The sequence below is a fragment of the Salmo salar genome, chromosome 06 (genome assembly GCF_965601325.2).
Source record: "Salmo salar chromosome 06, fSalSal1, whole genome shotgun sequence".
Lineage (NCBI taxonomy): Eukaryota > Metazoa > Chordata > Actinopteri > Salmoniformes > Salmonidae > Salmo > Salmo salar.
In genome coordinates this window covers 27,255,001-27,271,783 of record NC_138296.1, presented here as the reverse complement: position 1 = coordinate 27,271,783, position 16,783 = coordinate 27,255,001, and the positions used below count along the sequence as shown (strand labels likewise).

At 44.6% G+C, this 16,783-nt stretch overlaps 12 non-coding genes and 1 pseudogene across 12 annotated transcripts; all 13 read right to left on the bottom strand.

Moving 5' to 3' along the window:
- Positions 1-907: 907 nt before the first annotated feature.
- Positions 908-1,026, bottom strand: LOC145879905 (5S ribosomal RNA). The gene has a single exon (XR_014392792.1). It is a non-coding gene; the product is annotated as a 5S ribosomal RNA (ribosomal RNA).
- A 1,187-nt stretch (positions 1,027-2,213) lies between these two features.
- Positions 2,214-2,332, bottom strand: LOC123743607 (5S ribosomal RNA). The gene has a single exon (XR_006770463.1). It is a non-coding gene; the product is annotated as a 5S ribosomal RNA (ribosomal RNA).
- Positions 2,333-3,519: 1,187 nt separating this feature from the next.
- LOC123743651 (5S ribosomal RNA) lies at positions 3,520-3,638 on the bottom strand. The gene has a single exon (XR_006770507.1). It is a non-coding gene; the product is annotated as a 5S ribosomal RNA (ribosomal RNA).
- A 1,187-nt stretch (positions 3,639-4,825) lies between these two features.
- On the bottom strand, positions 4,826-4,944 carry LOC145879903 (5S ribosomal RNA). Its single transcript, XR_014392789.1, has one exon. It is a non-coding gene; the product is annotated as a 5S ribosomal RNA (ribosomal RNA).
- Positions 4,945-6,131: 1,187 nt separating this feature from the next.
- On the bottom strand, positions 6,132-6,250 carry LOC123743566 (5S ribosomal RNA). The gene has a single exon (XR_006770422.1). It is a non-coding gene; the product is annotated as a 5S ribosomal RNA (ribosomal RNA).
- Positions 6,251-7,437: 1,187 nt separating this feature from the next.
- On the bottom strand, positions 7,438-7,556 carry LOC145879901 (5S ribosomal RNA). Its single transcript, XR_014392788.1, has one exon. It is a non-coding gene; the product is annotated as a 5S ribosomal RNA (ribosomal RNA).
- Positions 7,557-8,753: 1,197 nt separating this feature from the next.
- On the bottom strand, positions 8,754-8,862 carry LOC145879902 (uncharacterized; annotated as a pseudogene).
- Positions 8,863-10,049: 1,187 nt separating this feature from the next.
- On the bottom strand, positions 10,050-10,168 carry LOC145879899 (5S ribosomal RNA). Its single transcript, XR_014392786.1, has one exon. It is a non-coding gene; the product is annotated as a 5S ribosomal RNA (ribosomal RNA).
- Positions 10,169-11,355: 1,187 nt separating this feature from the next.
- On the bottom strand, positions 11,356-11,474 carry LOC145879896 (5S ribosomal RNA). The gene has a single exon (XR_014392783.1). It is a non-coding gene; the product is annotated as a 5S ribosomal RNA (ribosomal RNA).
- Positions 11,475-12,661: 1,187 nt separating this feature from the next.
- Positions 12,662-12,780, bottom strand: LOC145879919 (5S ribosomal RNA). The gene has a single exon (XR_014392805.1). It is a non-coding gene; the product is annotated as a 5S ribosomal RNA (ribosomal RNA).
- A 1,198-nt stretch (positions 12,781-13,978) lies between these two features.
- On the bottom strand, positions 13,979-14,097 carry LOC145879916 (5S ribosomal RNA). The gene has a single exon (XR_014392802.1). It is a non-coding gene; the product is annotated as a 5S ribosomal RNA (ribosomal RNA).
- A 1,187-nt stretch (positions 14,098-15,284) lies between these two features.
- LOC145879912 (5S ribosomal RNA) lies at positions 15,285-15,403 on the bottom strand. The gene has a single exon (XR_014392798.1). It is a non-coding gene; the product is annotated as a 5S ribosomal RNA (ribosomal RNA).
- Positions 15,404-16,595: 1,192 nt separating this feature from the next.
- On the bottom strand, positions 16,596-16,714 carry LOC145879906 (5S ribosomal RNA). The gene has a single exon (XR_014392793.1). It is a non-coding gene; the product is annotated as a 5S ribosomal RNA (ribosomal RNA).
- Between the last annotated feature and the right edge of the window lie 69 nt (positions 16,715-16,783).

Genomic DNA, 16,783 nt, shown 5'->3' with positions numbered 1-16,783 from the left:
CTAAGGAGGAAATCAATTAAATCCCTTCAACTTGTTAGAAAATGCATTCATTTGCCCAAGTGAATCATAAGACTTGAACAAAATGCATCAGCGATTCGTTTTTCCATGCAACTTTCAGGAACGGCACAGGACTGCCCAATTTCTGTGCGCATTCGTGCGGAGCGCGCGCGTGTCTACACTTTGTGTAGCCGTTAGCGATGAGGCTAATGATAACCTTCTTGTGGTAGAGAAGGAAAGGCTTCCCCCAAAACCTTCTCAATTAAATGTTAACTGCAAAGTAGCCTATGCCAGCCTGGCAGAATTATATCATGATTATTTGCGTCAATCCAGTGGCCATTTGTTTTGCAAACTCCGCAATCACATGAGCGCTACAGCAACACCGCTTAACCAAACAAAGGTCTCTCCCTGGCGCACACTCGGGTTTAAAGGGTAACTACACCCCAAAATCGAAATGTCTTCCATTTTTCCCAGACCTCAAAAGTGGTCTCCTGATAGGCTTTAAACAATGTCGTGGACATAGAACATCCAAACGTGTTATATTTCTATTACAAAGGTGTACTTTTGAGGTTGAAAACCTGCAGAAACAGGGACAAACGGTCAACGGGGAAATGTAAACGGAGAAAAGGGGGACTTTGGGCGAATCAGGCAAAACATTGAAGGGATTTTACTGGGCCCTAATGGACTACACACATTGACAGTCTCCTAGACTAAAAAGAAATGCTGAATGTACTGCCTACATTTTGAGGGAAACGCACCGTCCAATATTTGCTTTGATTTGATCAGGGCAGGGAAGCACTAACAAACTGCATTTAGTCCAATAAAAAGACACAATATTATTAGGGCCATAAATAAAAGGCAGTTGCTCTGCTCCATGCATGACACAAGAGAACCCTCTACCGGAGCAAAAAGCTTACAGCACCTGGTATTCCCAGGCGGTCTCCCATCCAAGTACTAACCAGGCCCGACCCTGCTTAGCTTCCGAGATCGGACGAGATCGGGCGTATTCAGGCTGGTATGGCCGTAAGCGAAGGGACAATTCTTGGTACACTATATAAAGTCAACGTGTCGCTCACTCATAAGAGACAGCGAAATGTCCACTTTGTGACACACTCTGAAAAAGCTCAAACCTTGCTTACAGTTCCAGGCCCTATATTTGACTCTTGTGGGGGGGATAAGAGGGCATATCCTATGTTGACACTTATGACAACTTCATAGACTAGGGCCCTAGAAAATACGGCTCGCCCACACGGAGTCACGGAATCCAGACATTAAACCGAAATTCAACAATATTCTAAAATGTATTGACCTAAGGAGGAAATCAATTAAATCCCTTCAACTTGTTAGAAAATGCATTCATTTGCCCAAGTGAATCATAAGACTTGAACAAAATGCATCAGCGATTCGTTTTTCCATGCAACTTTCAGGAACGGCACAGGACTGCCCAATTTCTGTGCGCATTCGTGCGGAGCGCGCGCATGTCTACACTTTGTGTAGCCGTTAGCGATGAGGCTAATGATAACCTTCTTGTGGTAGAGAAGGAAAGGCTTCCCCCAAAACCTTCTCAATTAAATGTTAACTGCAAAGTAGCCTATGCCAGCCTGGCAGAATTATATCATGATTATTTGCGTCAATCCAGTGGCCATTTGTTTTGCAAACTCCGCAATCACATGAGCGCTACAGCAACACCGCTTAACCAAACAAAGGTCTCTCCCTGGCGCACACTCGGGTTTAAAGGGTAACTACACCCCAAAATCGAAATGTCTTCCATTTTTCCCAGACCTCAAAAGTGGTCTCCTGATAGGCTTTAAACAATGTCGTGGACATAGAACATCCAAACGTGTTATATTTCTATTACAAAGGTGTACTTTTGAGGTTGAAAACCTGCAGAAACAGGGACAAACGGTCAACGGGGAAATGTAAACGGAGAAAAGGGGGACTTTGGGCGAATCAGGCAAAACATTGAAGGGATTTTACTGGGCCCTAATGGACTACACACATTGACAGTCTCCTAGACTAAAAAGAAATGCTGAATGTACTGCCTACATTTTGAGGGAAACGCACCGTCCAATATTTGCTTTGATTTGATCAGGGCAGGGAAGCACTAACAAACTGCATTTAGTCCAATAAAAAGACACAATATTATTAGGGCCATAAATAAAAGGCAGTTGCTCTGCTCCATGCATGACACAAGAGAACCCTCAACCGGAGCAAAAAGCTTACAGCACCTGGTATTCCCAGGCGGTCTCCCATCCAAGTACTAACCAGGCCCGACCCTGCTTAGCTTCCGAGATCGGACGAGATCGGGCGTATTCAGGCTGGTATGGCCGTAAGCGAAGGGACAATTCTTGGTACACTATATAAAGTCAACGTGTCGCTCACTCATAAGAGACAGCGAAATGTCCACTTTGTGACACACTCTGAAAAAGCTCAAACCTTGCTTACAGTTCCAGGCCCTATATTTGACTCTTGTGGGGGGGATAAGAGGGCATATCCTATGTTGACACTTATGACAACTTCATAGACTAGGGCCCTAGAAAATACGGCTCGCCCACACGGAGTCACGGAATCCAGACTTTAAACCGAAATTCAACAATATTCTAAAATGTATTGACCTAAGGAGGAAATCAATTAAATCCCTTCAACTTGTTAGAAAATGCATTCATTTGCCCAAGTGAATCATAAGACTTGAACAAAATGCATCAGCGATTCGTTTTTCCATGCAACTTTCAGGAACGGCACAGGACTGCCCAATTTCTGTGCGCATTCGTGCGGAGCGCGCGCATGTCTACACTTTGTGTAGCCGTTAGCGATGAGGCTAATGATAACCTTCTTGTGGTAGAGAAGGAAAGGCTTCCCCCAAAACCTTCTCAATTAAATGTTAACTGCAAAGTAGCCTATGCCAGCCTGGCAGAATTATATCATGATTATTTGCGTCAATCCAGTGGCCATTTGTTTTGCAAACTCCGCAATCACATGAGCGCTACAGCAACACCGCTTAACCAAACAAAGGTCTCTCCCTGGCGCACACTCGGGTTTAAAGGGTAACTACACCCCAAAATCGAAATGTCTTCCATTTTTCCCAGACCTCAAAAGTGGTCTCCTGATAGGCTTTAAACAATGTCGTGGACATAGAACATCCAAACGTGTTATATTTCTATTACAAAGGTGTACTTTTGAGGTTGAAAACCTGCAGAAACAGGGACAAACGGTCAACGGGGAAATGTAAACGGAGAAAAGGGGGACTTTGGGCGAATCAGGCAAAACATTGAAGGGATTTTACTGGGCCCTAATGGACTACACACATTGACAGTCTCCTAGACTAAAAAGAAATGCTGAATGTACTGCCTACATTTTGAGGGAAACGCACCGTCCAATATTTGCTTTGATTTGATCAGGGCAGGGAAGCACTAACAAACTGCATTTAGTCCAATAAAAAGACACAATATTATTAGGGCCATAAATAAAAGGCAGTTGCTCTGCTCCATGCATGACACAAGAGAACCCTCAACCGGAGCAAAAAGCTTACAGCACCTGGTATTCCCAGGCGGTCTCCCATCCAAGTACTAACCAGGCCCGACCCTGCTTAGCTTCCGAGATCGGACGAGATCGGGCGTATTCAGGCTGGTATGGCCGTAAGCGAAGGGACAATTCTTGGTACACTATATAAAGTCAACGTGTCGCTCACTCATAAGAGACAGCGAAATGTCCACTTTGTGACACACTCTGAAAAAGCTCAAACCTTGCTTACAGTTCCAGGCCCTATATTTGACTCTTGTGGGGGGGATAAGAGGGCATATCCTATGTTGACACTTATGACAACTTCATAGACTAGGGCCCTAGAAAATACGGCTCGCCCACACGGAGTCACGGAATCCAGACATTAAACCGAAATTCAACAATATTCTAAAATGTATTGACCTAAGGAGGAAATCAATTAAATCCCTTCAACTTGTTAGAAAATGCATTCATTTGCCCAAGTGAATCATAAGACTTGAACAAAATGCATCAGCGATTCGTTTTTCCATGCAACTTTCAGGAACGGCACAGGACTGCCCAATTTCTGTGCGCATTCGTGCGGAGCGCGCGCGTGTCTACACTTTGTGTAGCCGTTAGCGATGAGGCTAATGATAACCTTCTTGTGGTAGAGAAGGAAAGGCTTCCCCCAAAACCTTCTCAATTAAATGTTAACTGCAAAGTAGCCTATGCCAGCCTGGCAGAATTATATCATGATTATTTGCGTCAATCCAGTGGCCATTTGTTTTGCAAACTCCGCAATCACATGAGCGCTACAGCAACACCGCTTAACCAAACAAAGGTCTCTCCCTGGCGCACACTCGGGTTTAAAGGGTAACTACACCCCAAAATCGAAATGTCTTCCATTTTTCCCAGACCTCAAAAGTGGTCTCCTGATAGGCTTTAAACAATGTCGTGGACATAGAACATCCAAACGTGTTATATTTCTATTACAAAGGTGTACTTTTGAGGTTGAAAACCTGCAGAAACAGGGACAAACGGTCAACGGGGAAATGTAAACGGAGAAAAGGGGGACTTTGGGCGAATCAGGCAAAACATTGAAGGGATTTTACTGGGCCCTAATGGACTACACACATTGACAGTCTCCTAGACTAAAAAGAAATGCTGAATGTACTGCCTACATTTTGAGGGAAACGCACCGTCCAATATTTGCTTTGATTTGATCAGGGCAGGGAAGCACTAACAAACTGCATTTAGTCCAATAAAAAGACACAATATTATTAGGGCCATAAATAAAAGGCAGTTGCTCTGCTCCATGCATGACACAAGAGAACCCTCAACCGGAGCAAAAAGCTTACAGCACCTGGTATTCCCAGGCGGTCTCCCATCCAAGTACTAACCAGGCCCGACCCTGCTTAGCTTCCGAGATCGGACGAGATCGGGCGTATTCAGGCTGGTATGGCCGTAAGCGAAGGGACAATTCTTGGTACACTATATAAAGTCAACGTGTCGCTCACTCATAAGAGACAGCGAAATGTCCACTTTGTGACACACTCTGAAAAAGCTCAAACCTTGCTTACAGTTCCAGGCCCTATATTTGACTCTTGTGGGGGGGATAAGAGGGCATATCCTATGTTGACACTTATGACAACTTCATAGACTAGGGCCCTAGAAAATACGGCTCGCCCACACGGAGTCACGGAATCCAGACATTAAACCGAAATTCAACAATATTCTAAAATGTATTGACCTAAGGAGGAAATCAATTAAATCCCTTCAACTTGTTAGAAAATGCATTCATTTGCCCAAGTGAATCATAAGACTTGAACAAAATGCATCAGCGATTCGTTTTTCCATGCAACTTTCAGGAACGGCACAGGACTGCCCAATTTCTGTGCGCATTCGTGCGGAGCGCGCGCGTGTCTACACTTTGTGTAGCCGTTAGCGATGAGGCTAATGATAACCTTCTTGTGGTAGAGAAGGAAAGGCTTCCCCCAAAACCTTCTCAATTAAATGTTAACTGCAAAGTAGCCTATGCCAGCCTGGCAGAATTATATCATGATTATTTGCGTCAATCCAGTGGCCATTTGTTTTGCAAACTCCGCAATCACATGAGCGCTACAGCAACACCGCTTAACCAAACAAAGGTCTCTCCCTGGCGCACACTCGGGTTTAAAGGGTAACTACACCCCAAAATCGAAATGTCTTCCATTTTTCCCAGACCTCAAAAGTGGTCTCCTGATAGGCTTTAAACAATGTCGTGGACATAGAACATCCAAACGTGTTATATTTCTATTACAAAGGTGTACTTTTGAGGTTGAAAACCTGCAGAAACAGGGACAAACGGTCAACGGGGAAATGTAAACGGAGAAAAGGGGGACTTTGGGCGAATCAGGCAAAACATTGAAGGGATTTTACTGGGCCCTAATGGACTACACACATTGACAGTCTCCTAGACTAAAAAGAAATGCTGAATGTACTGCCTACATTTTGAGGGAAACGCACCGTCCAATATTTGCTTTGATTTGATCAGGGCAGGGAAGCACTAACAAACTGCATTTAGTCCAATAAAAAGACACAATATTATTAGGGCCATAAATAAAAGGCAGTTGCTCTGCTCCATGCATGACACAAGAGAACCCTCAACCGGAGCAAAAAGCTTACAGCACCTGGTATTCCCAGGCGGTCTCCCATCCAAGTACTAACCAGGCCCGACCCTGCTTAGCTTCCGAGATCGGACGAGATCGGGCGTATTCAGGCTGGTATGGCCGTAAGCGAAGGGACAATTCTTGGTACACTATATAAAGTCAACGTGTCGCTCACTCATAAGAGACAGCGAAATGTCCACTTTGTGACACACTCTGAAAAAGCTCAAACCTTGCTTACAGTTCCAGGCCCTATATTTGACTCTTGTGGGGGGGATAAGAGGGCATATCCTATGTTGACACTTATGACAACTTCATAGACTAGGGCCCTAGAAAATACGGCTCGCCCACACGGAGTCACGGAATCCAGACATTAAACCGAAATTCAACAATATTCTAAAATGTATTGACCTAAGGAGGAAATCAATTAAATCCCTTCAACTTGTTAGAAAATGCATTCATTTGCCCAAGTGAATCATAAGACTTGAACAAAATGCATCAGCGATTCGTTTTTCCATGCAACTTTCAGGAACGGCACAGGACTGCCCAATTTCTGTGCGCATTCGTGCGGAGCGCGCGCATGTCTACACTTTGTGTAGCCGTTAGCGATGAGGCTAATGATAACCTTCTTGTGGTAGAGAAGGAAAGGCTTCCCCCAAAACCTTCTCAATTAAATGTTAACTGCAAAGTAGCCTATGCCAGCCTGGCAGAATTATATCATGATTATTTGCGTCAATCCAGTGGCCATTTGTTTTGCAAACTCCGCAATCACATGAGCGCTACAGCAACACCGCTTAACCAAACAAAGGTCTCTCCCTGGCGCACACTCGGGTTTAAAGGGTAACTACACCCCAAAATCGAAATGTCTTCCATTTTTCCCAGACCTCAAAAGTGGTCTCCTGATAGGCTTTAAACAATGTCGTGGACATAGAACATCCAAACGTGTTATATTTCTATTACAAAGGTGTACTTTTGAGGTTGAAAACCTGCAGAAACAGGGACAAACGGTCAACGGGGAAATGTAAACGGAGAAAAGGGGGACTTTGGGGGAATCAGGCAAAACATTGAAGGGATTTTACTGGGCCCTAATGGACTACACACATTGACAGTCTCCTAGACTAAAAAGAAATGCTGAATGTACTGCCTACATTTTGAGGGAAACGCACCGTCCAATATTTGCTTTGATTTGATCAGGGCAGGGAAGCACTAACAAACTGCATTTAGTCCAATAAAAAGACACAATATTATTAGGGCCATAAATAAAAGGCAGTTGCTCTGCTCCATGCATGACACAAGAGAACCCTCAACCGGAGCAAAAAGCTTACAGCACCTGGTATTCCCAGGCGGTCTCCCATCCAAGTACTAACCAGGCCCGACCCTGCTTAGCTTCCGAGATCGGACGAGATCGGGCGTATTCAGGCTGGTATGGCCGTAAGCGAAGGGACAATTCTTGGTACACTATATAAAGTCAACGTGTCGCTCACTCATAAGAGACAGCGAAATGTCCACTTTGTGACACACTCTGAAAAAGCTCAAACCTTGCTTACATTTCCACGCCCTATATTTGACTCTTGTGGGCGGGGGGGGGGGGGGAGAGAGGGCATATCCTATGTTGACACTTATGACAACTTCATAGACTAGGGCCCTAGAAAATACGGCTCGCCCACACGGAGTCACGGAATCCAGACATTAAACCGAAATTCAACAATATTCTAAAATGTATTGACCTAAGGAGGAAATCAATTAAATCCCTTCAACTTGTTAGAAAATGCATTCATTTGCCCAAGTGAATCATAAGACTTGAACAAAATGCATCAGCGATTCGTTTTTCCATGCAACTTTCAGGAACGGCACAGGACTGCCCAATTTCTGTGCGCATTCGTGCGGAGCGCGCGCGTGTCTACACTTTGTGTAGCCGTTAGCGATGAGGCTAATGATAACCTTCTTGTGGTAGAGAAGGAAAGGCTTCCCCCAAAACCTTCTCAATTAAATGTTAACTGCAAAGTAGCCTATGCCAGCCTGGCAGAATTATATCATGATTATTTGCGTCAATCCAGTGGCCATTTGTTTTGCAAACTCCGCAATCACATGAGCGCTACAGCAACACCGCTTAACCAAACAAAGGTCTCTCCCTGGCGCACACTCGGGTTTAAAGGGTAACTACACCCCAAAATCGAAATGTCTTCCATTTTTCCCAGACCTCAAAAGTGGTCTCCTGATAGGCTTTAAACAATGTCGTGGACATAGAACATCCAAACGTGTTATATTTCTATTACAAAGGTGTACTTTTGAGGTTGAAAACCTGCAGAAACAGGGACAAACGGTCAACGGGGAAATGTAAACGGAGAAAAGGGGGACTTTGGGCGAATCAGGCAAAACATTGAAGGGATTTTACTGGGCCCTAATGGACTACACACATTGACAGTCTCCTAGACTAAAAAGAAATGCTGAATGTACTGCCTACATTTTGAGGGAAACGCACCGTCCAATATTTGCTTTGATTTGATCAGGGCAGGGAAGCACTAACAAACTGCATTTAGTCCAATAAAAAGACACAATATTATTAGGGCCATAAATAAAAGGCAGTTGCTCTGCTCCATGCATGACACAAGAGAACCCTCAACCGGAGCAAAAAGCTTACAGCACCTGGTATTCCCAGGCGGTCTCCCATCCAAGTACTAACCAGGCCCGACCCTGCTTAGCTTCCGAGATCGGGCGTATTCAGGCTGGTATGGCCGTAAGCGAAGGGACAATTCTTGGTACACTATATAAAGTCAACGTGTCGCTCACTCATAAGAGACAGCGAAATGTCCACTTTGTGACACACTCTGAAAAAGCTCAAACCTTGCTTACAGTTCCAGGCCCTATATTTGACTCTTGTGGGGGGGATAAGAGGGCATATCCTATGTTGACACTTATGACAACTTCATAGACTAGGGCCCTAGAAAATACGGCTCGCCCACACGGAGTCACGGAATCCAGACTTTAAACCGAAATTCAACAATATTCTAAAATGTATTGACCTAAGGAGGAAATCAATTAAATCCCTTCAACTTGTTAGAAAATGCATTCATTTGCCCAAGTGAATCATAAGACTTGAACAAAATGCATCAGCGATTCGTTTTTCCATGCAACTTTCAGGAACGGCACAGGACTGCCCAATTTCTGTGCGCATTCGTGCGGAGCGCGCGCATGTCTACACTTTGTGTAGCCGTTAGCGATGAGGCTAATGATAACCTTCTTGTGGTAGAGAAGGAAAGGCTTCCCCCAAAACCTTCTCAATTAAATGTTAACTGCAAAGTAGCCTATGCCAGCCTGGCAGAATTATATCATGATTATTTGCGTCAATCCAGTGGCCATTTGTTTTGCAAACTCCGCAATCACATGAGCGCTACAGCAACACCGCTTAACCAAACAAAGGTCTCTCCCTGGCGCACACTCGGGTTTAAAGGGTAACTACACCCCAAAATCGAAATGTCTTCCATTTTTCCCAGACCTCAAAAGTGGTCTCCTGATAGGCTTTAAACAATGTCGTGGACATAGAACATCCAAACGTGTTATATTTCTATTACAAAGGTGTACTTTTGAGGTTGAAAACCTGCAGAAACAGGGACAAACGGTCAACGGGGAAATGTAAACGGAGAAAAGGGGGACTTTGGGCGAATCAGGCAAAACATTGAAGGGATTTTACTGGGCCCTAATGGACTACACACATTGACAGTCTCCTAGACTAAAAAGAAATGCTGAATGTACTGCCTACATTTTGAGGGAAACGCACCGTCCAATATTTGCTTTGATTTGATCAGGGCAGGGAAGCACTAACAAACTGCATTTAGTCCAATAAAAAGACACAATATTATTAGGGCCATAAATAAAAGGCAGTTGCTCTGCTCCATGCATGACACAAGAGAACCCTCAACCGGAGCAAAAAGCTTACAGCACCTGGTATTCCCAGGCGGTCTCCCATCCAAGTACTAACCAGGCCCGACCCTGCTTAGCTTCCGAGATCGGACGAGATCGGGCGTATTCAGGCTGGTATGGCCGTAAGCGAAGGGACAATTCTTGGTACACTATATAAAGTCAACGTGTCGCTCACTCATAAGAGACAGCGAAATGTCCACTTTGTGACACACTCTGAAAAAGCTCAAACCTTGCTTACAGTTCCAGGCCCTATATTTGACTCTTGTGGGGGGGATAAGAGGGCATATCCTATGTTGACACTTATGACAACTTCATAGACTAGGGCCCTAGAAAATACGGCTCGCCCACACGGAGTCACGGAATCCAGACATTAAACCGAAATTCAACAATATTCTAAAATGTATTGACCTAAGGAGGAAATCAATTAAATCCCTTCAACTTGTTAGAAAATGCATTCATTTGCCCAAGTGAATCATAAGACTTGAACAAAATGCATCAGCGATTCGTTTTTCCATGCAACTTTCAGGAACGGCACAGGACTGCCCAATTTCTGTGCGCATTCGTGCGGAGCGCGCGCGTGTCTACACTTTGTGTAGCCGTTAGCGATGAGGCTAATGATAACCTTCTTGTGGTAGAGAAGGAAAGGCTTCCCCCAAAACCTTCTCAATTAAATGTTAACTGCAAAGTAGCCTATGCCAGCCTGGCAGAATTATATCATGATTATTTGCGTCAATCCAGTGGCCATTTGTTTTGCAAACTCCGCAATCACATGAGCGCTACAGCAACACCGCTTAACCAAACAAAGGTCTCTCCCTGGCGCACACTCGGGTTTAAAGGGTAACTACACCCCAAAATCGAAATGTCTTCCATTTTTCCCAGACCTCAAAAGTGGTCTCCTGATAGGCTTTAAACAATGTCGTGGACATAGAACATCCAAACGTGTTATATTTCTATTACAAAGGTGTACTTTTGAGGTTGAAAACCTGCAGAAACAGGGACAAACGGTCAACGGGGAAATGTAAACGGAGAAAAGGGGGACTTTGGGCGAATCAGGCAAAACATTGAAGGGATTTTACTGGGCCCTAATGGACTACACACATTGACAGTCTCCTAGACTAAAAAGAAATGCTGAATGTACTGCCTACATTTTGAGGGAAACGCACCGTCCAATATTTGCTTTGATTTGATCAGGGCAGGGAAGCACTAACAAACTGCATTTAGTCCAATAAAAAGACACAATATTATTAGGGCCATAAATAAAAGGCAGTTGCTCTGCTCCATGCATGACACAAGAGAACCCTCAACCGGAGCAAAAAGCTTACAGCACCTGGTATTCCCAGGCGGTCTCCCATCCAAGTACTAACCAGGCCCGACCCTGCTTAGCTTCCGAGATCGGACGAGATCGGGCGTATTCAGGCTGGTATGGCCGTAAGCGAAGGGACAATTCTTGGTACACTATATAAAGTCAACGTGTCGCTCACTCATAAGAGACAGCGAAATGTCCACTTTGTGACACACTCTGAAAAAGCTCAAACCTTGCTTACAGTTCCAGGCCCTATATTTGACTCTTGTGGGGGGGATAAGAGGGCATATCCTATGTTGACACTTATGACAACTTCATAGACTAGGGCCCTAGAAAATACGGCTCGCCCACACGGAGTCACGGAATCCAGACATTAAACCGAAATTCAACAATATTCTAAAATGTATTGACCTAAGGAGGAAATCAATTAAATCCCTTCAACTTGTTAGAAAATGCATTCATTTGCCCAAGTGAATCATAAGACTTGAACAAAATGCATCAGCGATTCGTTTTTCCATGCAACTTTCAGGAACGGCACAGGACTGCCCAATTTCTGTGCGCATTCGTGCGGAGCGCGCGCATGTCTACACTTTGTGTAGCCGTTAGCGATGAGGCTAATGATAACCTTCTTGTGGTAGAGAAGGAAAGGCTTCCCCCAAAACCTTCTCAATTAAATGTTAACTGCAAAGTAGCCTATGCCAGCCTGGCAGAATTATATCATGATTATTTGCGTCAATCCAGTGGCCATTTGTTTTGCAAACTCCGCAATCACATGAGCGCTACAGCAACACCGCTTAACCAAACAAAGGTCTCTCCCTGGCGCACACTCGGGTTTAAAGGGTAACTACACCCCAAAATCGAAATGTCTTCCATTTTTCCCAGACCTCAAAAGTGGTCTCCTGATAGGCTTTAAACAATGTCGTGGACATAGAACATCCAAACGTGTTATATTTCTATTACAAAGGTGTACTTTTGAGGTTGAAAACCTGCAGAAACAGGGACAAACGGTCAACGGGGAAATGTAAACGGAGAAAAGGGGGACTTTGGGGGAATCAGGCAAAACATTGAAGGGATTTTACTGGGCCCTAATGGACTACACACATTGACAGTCTCCTAGACTAAAAAGAAATGCTGAATGTACTGCCTACATTTTGAGGGAAACGCACCGTCCAATATTTGCTTTGATTTGATCAGGGCAGGGAAGCACTAACAAACTGCATTTAGTCCAATAAAAAGACACAATATTATTAGGGCCATAAATAAAAGGCAGTTGCTCTGCTCCATGCATGACACAAGAGAACCCTCAACCGGAGCAAAAAGCTTACAGCACCTGGTATTCCCAGGCGGTCTCCCATCCAAGTACTAACCAGGCCCGACCCTGCTTAGCTTCCGAGATCGGACGAGATCGGGCGTATTCAGGCTGGTATGGCCGTAAGCGAAGGGACAATTCTTGGTACACTATATAAAGTCAACGTGTCGCTCACTCATAAGAGACAGCGAAATGTCCACTTTGTGACACACTCTGAAAAAGCTCAAACCTTGCTTACATTTCCACGCCCTATATTTGACTCTTGTGGGCGGGGGGGGGGGGGGGAGAGAGGGCATATCCTATGTTGACACTTATGACAACTTCATAGACTAGGGCCCTAGAAAATACGGCTCGCCCACACGGAGTCACGGAATCCAGACATTAAACCGAAATTCAACAATATTCTAAAATGTATTGACCTAAGGAGGAAATCAATTAAATCCCTTCAACTTGTTAGAAAATGCATTCATTTGCCCAAGTGAATCATAAGACTTGAACAAAATGCATCAGCGATTCGTTTTTCCATGCAACTTTCAGGAACGGCACAGGACTGCCCAATTTCTGTGCGCATTCGTGCGGAGCGCGCGCATGTCTACACTTTGTGTAGCCGTTAGCGATGAGGCTAATGATAACCTTCTTGTGGTAGAGAAGGAAAGGCTTCCCCCAAAACCTTCTCAATTAAATGTTAACTGCAAAGTAGCCTATGCCAGCCTGGCAGAATTATATCATGATTATTTGCGTCAATCCAGTGGCCATTTGTTTTGCAAACTCCGCAATCACATGAGCGCTACAGCAACACCGCTTAACCAAACAAAGGTCTCTCCCTGGCGCACACTCGGGTTTAAAGGGTAACTACACCCCAAAATCGAAATGTCTTCCATTTTTCCCAGACCTCAAAAGTGGTCTCCTGATAGGCTTTAAACAATGTCGTGGACATAGAACATCCAAACGTGTTATATTTCTATTACAAAGGTGTACTTTTGAGGTTGAAAACCTGCAGAAACAGGGACAAACGGTCAACGGGGAAATGTAAACGGAGAAAAGGGGGACTTTGGGCGAATCAGGCAAAACATTGAAGGGATTTTACTGGGCCCTAATGGACTACACACATTGACAGTCTCCTAGACTAAAAAGAAATGCTGAATGTACTGCCTACATTTTGAGGGAAACGCACCGTCCAATATTTGCTTTGATTTGATCAGGGCAGGGAAGCACTAACAAACTGCATTTAGTCCAATAAAAAGACACAATATTATTAGGGCCATAAATAAAAGGCAGTTGCTCTGCTCCATGCATGACACAAGAGAACCCTCAACCGGAGCAAAAAGCTTACAGCACCTGGTATTCCCAGGCGGTCTCCCATCCAAGTACTAACCAGGCCCGACCCTGCTTAGCTTCCGAGATCGGACGAGATCGGGCGTATTCAGGCTGGTATGGCCGTAAGCGAAGGGACAATTCTTGGTACACTATATAAAGTCAACGTGTCGCTCACTCATAAGAGACAGCGAAATGTCCACTTTGTGACACACTCTGAAAAAGCTCAAACCTTGCTTACAGTTCCAGGCCCTATATTTGACTCTTGTGGGGGGGATAAGAGGGCATATCCTATGTTGACACTTATGACAACTTCATAGACTAGGGCCCTAGAAAATACGGCTCGCCCACACGGAGTCACGGAATCCAGACATTAAACCGAAATTCAACAATATTCTAAAATGTATTGACCTAAGGAGGAAATCAATTAAATCCCTTCAACTTGTTAGAAAATGCATTCATTTGCCCAAGTGAATCATAAGACTTGAACAAAATGCATCAGCGATTCGTTTTTCCATGCAACTTTCAGGAACGGCACAGGACTGCCCAATTTCTGTGCGCATTCGTGCGGAGCGCGCGCATGTCTACACTTTGTGTAGCCGTTAGCGATGAGGCTAATGATAACCTTCTTGTGGTAGAGAAGGAAAGGCTTCCCCCAAAACCTTCTCAATTAAATGTTAACTGCAAAGTAGCCTATGCCAGCCTGGCAGAATTATATCATGATTATTTGCGTCAATCCAGTGGCCATTTGTTTTGCAAACTCCGCAATCACATGAGCGCTACAGCAACACCGCTTAACCAAACAAAGGTCTCTCCCTGGCGCACACTCGGGTTTAAAGGGTAACTACACCCCAAAATCGAAATGTCTTCCATTTTTCCCAGACCTCAAAAGTGGTCTCCTGATAGGCTTTAAACAATGTCGTGGACATAGAACATCCAAACGTGTTATATTTCTATTACAAAGGTGTACTTTTGAGGTTGAAAACCTGCAGAAACAGGGACAAACGGTCAACGGGGAAATGTAAACGGAGAAAAGGGGGACTTTGGGCGAATCAGGCAAAACATTGAAGGGATTTTACTGGGCCCTAATGGACTACACACATTGACAGTCTCCTAGACTAAAAAGAAATGCTGAATGTACTGCCTACATTTTGAGGGAAACGCACCGTCCAATATTTGCTTTGATTTGATCAGGGCAGGGAAGCACTAACAAACTGCATTTAGTCCAATAAAAAGACACAATATTATTAGGGCCATAAATAAAAGGCAGTTGCTCTGCTCCATGCATGACACAAGAGAACCCTCTACCGGAGCAAAAAGCTTACAGCACCTGGTATTCCCAGGCGGTCTCCCATCCAAGTACTAACCAGGCCCGACCCTGCTTAGCTTCCGAGATCGGACGAGATCGGGCGTATTCAGGCTGGTATGGCCGTAAGCGAAGGGACGATTCTTGGTACACTATATAAAGTCAACGTGTCGCTCACTCATAAGAGACAGCGAAATGTCCACTTTGTGACACACTCTGAAAAAGCTCAAACCTTGCTTACATTTCCACGCCCTATATTTGACTCTTGTGGGCGGGGGGGGGAGAGAGGGCATATCCTATGTTGACACTTATGACAACTTCATAGACTAGGGCCCTAGAAAATACGGCTCGCCCACACGGAGTCACGGAATCCAGACATTAAACCGAAATTCAACAATATTCTAAAATGTATTGACCTAAGGAGGAAATCAATTAAATCCCTTCAACTTGTTAGAAAATGCATTCATTTGCCCAAGTGAATCATAAGACTTGAACAAAATGCATCAGCGATTCGTTTTTCCATGCAACTTTCAGGAACGGCACAGGACTGCCCAATTTCTGTGCGCATTCGTGCGGAGCGCGCGCATGTCTACACTTTGTGTAGCCGTTAGCGATGAGGCTAATGATAACCTTCTTGTGGTAGAGAAGGAAAGGCTTCCCCCAAAACCTTCTCAATTAAATGTTAACTGCAAAGTAGCCTATGCCAGCCTGGCAGAATTATATCATGATTATTTGCGTCAATCCAGTGGCCATTTGTTTTGCAAACTCCGCAATCACATGAGCGCTACAGCAACACCGCTTAACCAAACAAAGGTCTCTCCCTGGCGCACACTCGGGTTTAAAGGGTAACTACACCCCAAAATCGAAATGTCTTCCATTTTTCCCAGACCTCAAAAGTGGTCTCCTGATAGGCTTTAAACAATGTCGTGGACATAGAACATCCAAACATGTTATATTTCTATTACAAAGGTGTACTTTTGAGGTTGAAAACCTGCAGAAACAGGGACAAACGGTCAACGGGGAAATGTAAACGGAGAAAAGGGGGACTTTGGGGGAATCAGGCAAAACATTGAAGGGATTTTACTGGGCCCTAATGGACTACACACATTGACAGTCTCCTAGACTAAAAAGAAATGCTGAATGTACTGCCTACATTTTGAGGGAAACGCACCGTCCAATATTTGCTTTGATTTGATCAGGGCAGGGAAGCACTAACAAACTGCATTTAGTCCAATAAAAAGACACAATATTATTAGGGCCATAAATAAAAGGCAGTTGCTCTGCTCCATGCATGACACAAGAGAACCCTCTACCGGAGCAAAAAGCTTACAGCACCTGGTATTCCCAGGCGGTCTCCCATCCAAGTACTAACCAGGCCCGACCCTGCTTAGCTTCCGAGATCGGACGAGATCGGGCGTATTCAGGCTGGTATGGCCGTAAGCGAAGGGACGATTCTTGGTACACTATATAAAGTCAACGTGTCGCTCACTCATAAGAGACAGCGAAATGTC